General features: G+C 42.6%; 1 long non-coding RNA gene across 1 annotated transcript; it reads right to left on the reverse strand.

Annotated features, from left to right (window-relative positions):
* Positions 1 to 5,340: 5,340 nt before the first annotated feature.
* On the reverse strand, positions 5,341 to 6,911 carry LOC140713994 (uncharacterized). Its single transcript, XR_012095804.1, has 2 exons — positions 6,612 to 6,911; positions 5,341 to 6,157 (listed from the first exon to the last, which is right to left on the reverse strand). It is a non-coding gene; the product is annotated as an uncharacterized lncRNA (long non-coding RNA).
* Between the last annotated feature and the right edge of the window lie 2,819 nt (positions 6,912 to 9,730).

The raw sequence follows: 9,730 nt of genomic DNA on the forward strand, positions 1-9,730 counted from the left end.
CATGCCTGCATAATAGGTAATATACTTACGGTAGGAATAACAGTTGAAAAACTGGTTGATTAGACATAACTTACCATGCACGAAATCATGCTGACTATCCTTAATCAGTCCACGTCCATCCAAATACTTGAATATCCAGCGCCTTAGAATATCTTCGAATAGCTTTCCCACTACTAACACCAGATTCAGAATCAGAATCAGAATCAGAATCAGACTTTAATCGCCAAGTACCTATGCACATACAAGGAATTTTCTTCCGGCAGATGTTGTCTCTCTGCTCATAACAATAATAATGATAAATATAAATGAAAATATAGATTATACATACAGGTAGTGCAATCCAAGTAATAGTTAGCCAACAGTTAACCGGCAGTTAATTTTCAGCAAAGTGACCGCAGAAGGGAAAAACTTCTCCAATGCCTATTAGTCTTAGACTGGAGGGATCTGAAGCGCCTACCAGACGGAAGCAGATCAAACAGTCCGTGCGCAGGATGGGAGGAGTCCTTTATGATGTTCCCCGCCCTCTTCTTCAACCTGGAAGAGTACAGGTCCACAATAGAGGCCAGGGAGACTCCAATGATGCGCTCGGCAGTCCTCACTGTGCGCTGTAGTCTGGTTCTATCCTGCTTGGTGGCGGCTCCAAACCACACAATGATGGAGGTGCACAGGACAGACTCAATGACTGCAGTGTAGAACTGCAGCAACAATTCCTGAGGCAGACTGTATTTCCTCAAGAGCCGCAGGAAATACATCCGCTGCTGGGCCTTCTTCAGGATGGAGCTGATGTTCTGCTCCCACTTCAGATCCTGAGAGATGGTGGTTCCCAGGAACCTGAAGTTCTCCATGGTGGACACAGGGCTGCTGAGGACTGTGAGTAGCCTATAATCTCCAGGTTTCTGTTTAGAGCCTTTCTTAAACAGTTCTAAACTGTTTCAATGCATTGTTAGAATGAAGTGATCAGTTTGGATCAAAGTTCAAAGTAAATTTATTATCAGAGTACATCTACACTCAGTGGCCACTTTATTAGGTACACCTGCTCGTTAATGAATTGGATTGAATTGACTTTATTCCTTACATCCTTCACATATGCTTTGACCCCAAGATCCCTTTATTCCTATCGATCCTGCTTCACCCTACTGTTCTGCACCCTCTTCACACTTCCAGTCACTTTGCTCTCCTTGATGGCACTTCTTTGCTCTGTCCATCCTTGCTCCTGGTTCATCTAGGAAGGTACGCTGTGCCTTCTCCCTTTCAGGTCTGTATCAGCTGCACATCATAGGTCGTTCAGCCCATCAATTATGCACCCTTATTCTATCAATGGCTCATTTATTATCCCTCTCAATCCCTTTCTTCTGCCTTCTCCCCGTAACCTTTGACACCATTACCAATCAACCTCCACTTTTAAGTATACCCAATGACTTGGGCTCCACAGCTATCTTAAGCAATGAATTTCAGACTCTTTGTTGCAGAAAAACATGGTTAATTTACTGAACTTAGCAGAGTAGGAAATCAATAATGTTAAATGACAGAATCTAAAGGAATATAAAAGAAAGGATGTAATGTTGAGGCTTTATAAGGCACTGGTTAGGCCTCACTTGGAGTATCATGAGCAGTTTTATCTAAGAACTGATGTGCTGACATTGGAGAGGGTTCAAAAGGGGTTCACAAAAATGATTCCAGGGTTGAAAGGCTTATCATATGAGGAGCATTTGATGGCTCTGGGCCTGTGCTCACTGGAATTCAAATGTTGAAAGATCTCGATTGAGTGGATTTGTGAGAGAATGTTTCCTATGGTTGGGGAGCCTAAGGCCAGAGGACACAGCCTCAGGATAGAGAGACATCCATTTAGAACAGAGATGAGGAGGAATTTATTGCCGCAGGTGGCCAAGTCATTGGGTATATTTAAGGCAGAAATTGAGAGATTCTTTATTAGTCAGGATCAGAATCCGGTTTAATATTACCAGCATGTTATTGAATTTGTTGACTTTGTGGCAGCAGTACAATGTAATGCATAATGTAGAAAAAAATGTGAATATTATATATGTATTAATTAAGTAGGTAGTGCTAAAATAGAAGTAAGGTAGTGTTCATGGGTTCAATGTCCATTCAGAAATTGGATGACAGAGGAACAAAATTGTTCATCCATCATTGTGTGGCTTGACACTTCTGTACCTCCTTCCTGATGGTAGCAATGAGAACAAGGAATGTCCTGGATGGTGAGGGGCACCCAAGACAGGAAGGGACATGGGGAGAATGCAGGGATTGGGGCTGAAAAGGAAATGTTTCAGCCATGATGAAATTGCAGAGCAGATTCGATGGGCCAAAAGGCCTAATTCTGCTCCTCTATCTTATGGTCTTCTGTATTTTGGTGAAATTGTTATACCTTATCTTTGAAATGTGGACAGAAATGTAATAAATAGGTAGATACTTTATTGATCCCAAAGGGAATTACAGTTATACACAGATACAGTGGCATGCAAAAGTTTGGGCACCCCGGTCAAAATTTCTGTTACTGTGAATAGTTAAGTGAGTAAAAGATTAACTGATCTCCAAAAGTCATAAAGATGAAACATTCTTTTCAACATTTTAAGCAAGATTAGTGTATTATTTTTGTTTTGTACGATTTTAGAGTGGGGGAAAAAAAAGGAGCTCCATGCAAAAGTTTGGGCACCCCAAGAGATTTGAGCTCTCAGATAACTTTTACGAAGGTCTCAGACCTTAATTAGCTTGTTAGGGCTATGGCCTGTTCACAGTCATCGTTAGGAAAGGCCAGGTGAAGCAAATTTCAAAGCTTTATAAATACACTGACTCCTCAAACCTTCTCCCAACAATCAGCAGCCGTGGGCTCCTCTAAGCAGCTGCCTAGCACTCTGAAAATTAAAATAAATGATGCTCACAAAGAAGGAGAAGGCTATAAGAAAATAGCAAAGCATTTTCAGGTAGCCATTTCTTCAGTTCGTAATGGCAGTTAACAGGAATGGTGGAGGTCAAGTTGAGGTCTGGAAGACCAAGAAAACTTTCCTAGAGAACTGCTCTTAGGATTGCTAGAAAGGCAAATCGAAACCCCCGTTTGACTGCAAAAGACCTTCAGGAAGATTTAGCAGACTCTGGCGAGGTGGTGCACTGTTCTACTGTGTATGACCTTCATGGAAGAGTCATCAGAAGAAAACCTCTCCTGCGTCCTCAGCACAAAATTCAGTGTCAGGGTGCCCAAACTTTTGCTTCAGGCCCTTCTCCTTTTTTGTTATTTTGAAACTGTAAAAGATGGAAATTAAAAAAAGTAATCTTGCTTAAAATATTGAAGAAATGTGTCATCTTTAACTTTATGCCTTTTGGAAATCAAGTCATGTTTTACTTGCTTAGCTATTCACAGTAACTAAAATTTTGACTGGGGTGCCCAAACTTTTGCATAGAAAAGTTTGTATACAAATATTAGAAAATAAGTAAGAAAGAATAAAAAAATAAGTTACCTCAAACAGTATCTAACAGGAGAGGGTCATCACTTCCCCAGCTAGATCGACTCATTATACAGCCCATTGGCCAAGTATAAGAATGACCTCATATAGCGCTCTTTGAAGCAGTGCAGTTATCTTAGTCTATTACTAAAAGTGCTCCTTTGTTCAGCCAAGGTGGCATGCAAAGGGTGAGAAACATTGTCCAGAATTGCCAGGATATTCCTAGGGTCCTTTGTTCTACAACAGCCTCCAGTGTGTCCAGTTTGACTCCTTGTGGTGAACTACATATACCTGTCTGGACTGCTCCTGTGGCTCCTCCCACAGACCCCTGTATAAAGGCGATTGAGGCCTGAGCCCAGCCTCATTCTCCAGGATGTAGTGTTGTTCATTCTTCCAGTCCATAAAAGCCGATATCTCACTTCTTACGTCTCAGAGTGAGTTATTGATGGTGCATCACTCCTATAACAGAGCCAGCCTTTCTAATCAGTTTATTGCGCCTGATGGCATCATCCCTGTTGATGCCAATACCCCAACACACCATTGCATAGAAGATAGTACTGGTGACAACAGACTGGTAGAACATGTGAAGGAGAGGCTGACATATGCCAAAGAACATCAGTCTCCTCAGGAAGTAGAGGTGACTCTGGCCCTTCTTGTACACAGCCTCCGTGTTGGTACTCCACTCAAGTCTGTCATCCAGGTGCACCCCATGTACTTGTAGGTCCTCACCACATCCACCACCTCACCATCAATAGTAATGGAGCAGTGCAGGCTTAGTCTTCCTAAAGTTCATCACCATCTCCTTTGTCTTCTTGATGTTGAGCTGCAGGTGATGTTTGCACCATTCGAAGAAGTCCTCCACCAGTCCTCCCATCATGCACCCTACTATTGCTGAGTCATCAGAGAATTTCTGCAGATGACATGACTCAGTGTTGTATCTAAAGTCCGAGGTATACAGGAGTGTAAGGACAGCACCTCAAATGTAACCAGTCCATTGTTTTCCCTGCTGGCAAAAGAATGACCGACAAGTACTTTTCTGGAAATCAAAAAAAAACTGCAGATGGAAACAGATTAAAAATGCTGGATGAATTCAACTGGTCATAAATACTTGTCTTTTTGATATGGTGCAGAATTATGTCAATATTTTTTGCTCCATAACAGGACAAGCAAAAATCACCTTTATCTCGCACAGTGGTACACTGCTCAAAACAAGAATCTGTAAATCATGTCAAAAATGAAACTGCAACACACTTGATATGAGATTTGTTACATAGAGGAAACTACTGAGCTCTCTGAACCCAATACGCCTGTACCCTGGATCTCCTCCACAGAAATAACTTGAAAGATGTCAAAAATGAACTGCTTTTATTAAATTAATGCAAGAACACAACAAAAAAAGATTCAATAACATATTTCATACATTACTTTTCTTGGGTACTGTTCATATTTCTGTCTAATCAAGTTGGATTTATGAGGTTTTACCTCCACAATCAATCACGTTCACAGTTATTGAAATGTTGACTTATTGTTACTTCAAAGATCGATGGAAAAGTAGGAATTACTGGACAATAACAAGAAATTACTACACTGGTCAGAACCATTATCTCTAACAGTGCAGAGAGAACATGTTTAAAAACAGTGCAACACACACAAAATGCTGGAGGAACTCAGCAGGCCAGGCAACATCTATGGATAAAAAGCACAGTTGATGTTTCAGGTCGAAACCCTTCGGCAGGACTGGAGAAAAAAAGTCGAGGAGTAGATGTCAGCTTTTTTTCCTCCAGTCCTGCCATAGGGTTTTGACCCAAAACGTCGAATGTGCTTTTTACCATAGATGCTGTCTGGCCTGCTGAGTTCCTCCAGCATTTTGTGCGTGCTGCTCAGATTTTCTCTTGTTTGATGTTTAAAAACAGAACAGATATCCCTCAAGGTGTTGGAAGTAAAGGGAACATCTAACATGTACCTGGAGAGATTCTTACAGGGCAGTACAGAGCAGAGGTTCTACCCAACCCTTCTTATCTCATGGACCAAGATCATTAAGCAAAGGGTCTGGGGACCCCAGCTCGGGAACTCCTGGTATAAAGGGAGCTGTATACTCTGTCTATGGAGAGAAAGAAAGATGGGAGAGACATAAGTGGAGAAGGGAAGCAGGAAAGACAGGTGTGAAAGACATTGTCCATCTGACAAGAGTAAAGAGTGGTAAAAAGTGGCTGAGGAGGGAGGGAAAGTGAGACAGATACAGAAAGAACATGAGAGATAGATTTAGATTCAGTCCTAGATCTAGCCTGTTCTCCTAATTCTTTGCACTCCTAATCCCAATTTTGCTGCCCATCCTGCCGCCTCCTCCCTTGGCATGGTATTTTCTCAGACGAATACAACTGGAATGACAACCTCGTTAACATAGAACACTGCTGACAGTGTCACAAAACATGTGGCCAGGGATCTGAGGGGGTGGGCCCTAAAATATTGGAAGGTGCGGGTGGTTCAGGTCCTTTGAACTGGCCTGCCTCCAAGTGCCAGTCCCCAGCCCTCTTCTTCTGATGCCTCCTAGTCCAGGATTGAGGGCTTCAGTCAAATTCAGGGTAGACAGAAGGGCTGGAGTATTCTCCATACACAACCTTCCCTTCGGGGCTCTCAGTGTTCCAGGGACGGGAGAGGGCCTCACCCCCTTCTCTGGGTGACAGTTCTTCATCGCTGGAATCCTGCTGGGACAAGGTATGGGGAGCAGGATAAACAAGTAATGGTTAGTCGCAATGGAAACAACCCCTTGACATTCACTCCCACTGTCCATAATCCAAATGGTCCAAAATTCTTTCCATTCATTTTCACTGTTCTTATTCCCAATGGAACCAACTCCTTCCCATTTACTTCCACTGTCTGAAATTCCAAGGAACAAAACTCTTTACTAATGACTTCCACTATCTAAAATCCCAATGGACACCACTTCTTCCCAATCACTCCCACTATAACCATCTCTTCATTTACCACCACCGTTCACAATCTGAATGATCTCAACCCCTACCCATTCACTCCAACAGTCCATAGCTCCAATGGACCTGACCCTCTCACATTCACTGCCACTGACCACAATCCCAATATGCCCAATCCCTTCCCATTTGCTTGCAAAGTCCATACTCCTAGTGGACTCCTACCTACCTGTTTGGGGAGGTCACGGCTGAATTTATAGAAGGAATTCAAATGCCTCTTGTTGGTTGGGCCCTCTCTCTCTTCCTTTACTCTCTTCCTCTTGTGAGTGCCCCCCTCACTGGGCGTAGGACTGTCTGATCCTTGCGAGCTGTGCTTGGCTGCTGGGGTTTCCTCTCCATCTGGGATCTGGCCGCTTGGGGGGTTGTCCAACAGCATTTCCTCACCTCCTCGGCTTTACCCATGATGGACTGGGCTGTATCCACTACTTTTTGCATGATTTTACATTCAAGTGCATTAGTGTTTCCATACCAGCCTGTGATGCAGCTGGTCAATATACTCTCCGCCACACTTATGACTCTGAGCATAAGAGAGGGAGAGGAGGGGACACTAAGGACCAATGTAAGTGGGAAGGGCAGCCTTTAACAAATGAAATAAGACACCAGTGTAAAACCGGATTAGTAGGGAAGTGGAAACCTGTAAATAATACACTGCTCATACTTTAGAGGGCATGACCTATAAGGAGAGATTGCACAATCTTGAATTCTTCTCTCTGGAGTACTGGAGGCTGAGAGGAGACTTGATAGAAGTTTAAAGGCATAAATAAGGTCCCCAGTCAGAATTTTTTCCCAGGGTAGGAAGCTTAAGGGAGATGTGTGGGTCAAGTCTTTTTATGCAGAAAGTGGAAGGAGCCAGGAAAGGCTGCCAGTGGCACTAGTAGAAGCAGATACAATAATGGCAGTTTAGATTGACACATGAAAATGCATGAAATAGAGGAAAATGGATCATGTGCGGGCGGTAGACATTTAGTTGAATCTGGCAGTGGTTCAGACATCGCAGGCTGAAGGGTCTGTTCATGTGCAGTGTTCTACCTTCTGGGTGAAAACATGACGTACAAGTTGCAGCTTATAAAACTAGTGAAGCTTATAGAGGTATGCAAGATTATGAGGGTAAAGATAGGGTAAATACACACAGGCTTTTTCCCCCCAAGGTTAGGTGAGACTAGAAGCTAATCATAGATTTAGGATAAAATTTGAAACCTTAAGGGGAATTTAAGAGAAGTTTGCTTAGGGACATGGATGAAAAGGGTATGGAGGGCCATGGTCCAGGTGTGGGTGGATGGGACTGGGCAGAAAACCAGGTTGGCACAGGTTTGATAGGCCAGAGGGCTTGTTTTTGGCTGTAGAATTCTATGACTCTTAAGTCATGCAATATTTTATTTGCAGTTACTGATGATGAACATTTTCACCAAAGATTTATTTCTAGATTTTGCTGTTACTTCACTAATGAATTTCCATACTGTTATCTAAAGACCACTGCCACATTTGATGTGCATACTTATGAGAATCAATGTTCAAAGTTCAAAATAACTTTATTATCAAAGTGCATATGTGTCACCACATACTACTCTGAGATTCATTTTCTTCCAGGGATTCACATTAGAACAAAGAAATCCAGTAGAATGAATGAATAACTGTAAAGTAATTGATGAACAACCAATGTGCAAATACAGAAAAATCAAACAAAAATAATTGTAAGTAACTAAATAATTTCTCTGAGAACATGAGTTATAGAATCCTTGAAAGTGAGTCTATAGGTTGTGGAATTAGTTCAGTGAAGTTCTCCACACTGGCTCAGGAGCCTGATGGTTGAAGTGTAATAACTGTTCCTGAACCTGGTGGTGGGGGACCTAAGGCTCCTGTACTTCCTTTCTGATGGCAACAGCAAGAACAATACTCTTATTGATGCTTGGGGTGAATATGAAGTCACCTACCTACAGAAAAGATATAAAAAAGGTTGAAAGATTACAGAGAAAATTTACACAGATGTTGCCAAGTCTGGAGGACCTGAATTATGAGGAAAGATCGAATAGGTTATGACTTTATTCCTTAGAACATTGAAGATTGAGAAGGAGATGTGATAGATTTGATGAGGGGTATGAATAGGGTAAATGCAGGCAGGCTTTTTCCATTGAAGTTGGGTGGGATTACTTCTCGAGGTCATGGACTAAGGGTGAATGGTAAAATATTTAAGGGAAACATGAGGGGAAACATCTTCACTCAGAGGGTCGTGAGAGTGTGGAACGAGCTGCCAGCACAAGTGGTGCATGTGAGCTTGATTTCAATGTTTAAGAGAAATTTGGCTAGGTACTTTTAAGAGATAGGTACATGGAGCTTAGAAAAATAGATGGAAACAATATAAGGAAATTCTAGGCAGCTTCTAGAGTAGGTTACATGGTGAGCACAACATTGTGGGCCGAAGGGCCTGTAACGCACCTGTAATGTTCTATGTACATGGATTTTAGGGGTATGGAAGGCTATGATCTGGTGCAGGTCGATGGGAATGGGCTGTTTAAATGGTTTGGATAGAACAGATGGGCCAAAGGGCCTGTTTTTGAGCTATACTTTTATATGACTGTATGACTCCATGAAATCTTGCCTCATGCAAGGCTTTGTAAAATCCTTGTTGACTCCCTTTTTTTTCCTATTTCGTAATAATCCACATTATGCTGTATTCTCTCCCTCTCTCCATTTACTAACAAACATTTTTACACCTTATCATCCCGTTTCCTCTCTATTGGCCGAGGAGTGTGAGTGAACGCAATTGTGCCTCAGTTGCTGTTACATAAATCCTCCCCTGCAGCTGAATCAGCAAGCCATTATCTGTCCTGAATTGTTCTGCTGTACATAAACATCAGCAGCAAGATGAAGCCGGGGTGTGTTACTGATTTTCTTGCCTTCCATAACCACAGCAGCCGTGGATTACAGAGGATGATTGTGTAGGCTCTGTGCACCCGAACAGCAGTGGACAGTGACCACCATCACCTCTAATTTACCACATTTCCACTGGCGATGAGTTCGCTTTTTGATCCGTGGCACCCATTTATCACTCAGCTGGTCAGGCAGCATCTATGGAGAGGGATAAATAGATAATGTTTCACTCCTAATGAAGGGTCTCAGCTTGAAATAGTGACTGTTTATTCCTCTTCGTAGATCGGGCATTCCCAACCCTTTTTCATGCTATGGACCCCTACCCTAACTGTGGGGCCCATGGATCCCAGGTTGGGAACCCCTGTCGTAGATGCTGCCTGACTTGCTGAGTTCCTCCAGCATTTTGTGTGTGTGTGTGTG

The sequence above is a fragment of the Hemitrygon akajei genome, chromosome 20 (assembly GCF_048418815.1).
Source record: "Hemitrygon akajei chromosome 20, sHemAka1.3, whole genome shotgun sequence".
Classification (NCBI taxonomy): Eukaryota; Metazoa; Chordata; class Chondrichthyes; order Myliobatiformes; family Dasyatidae; genus Hemitrygon; species Hemitrygon akajei.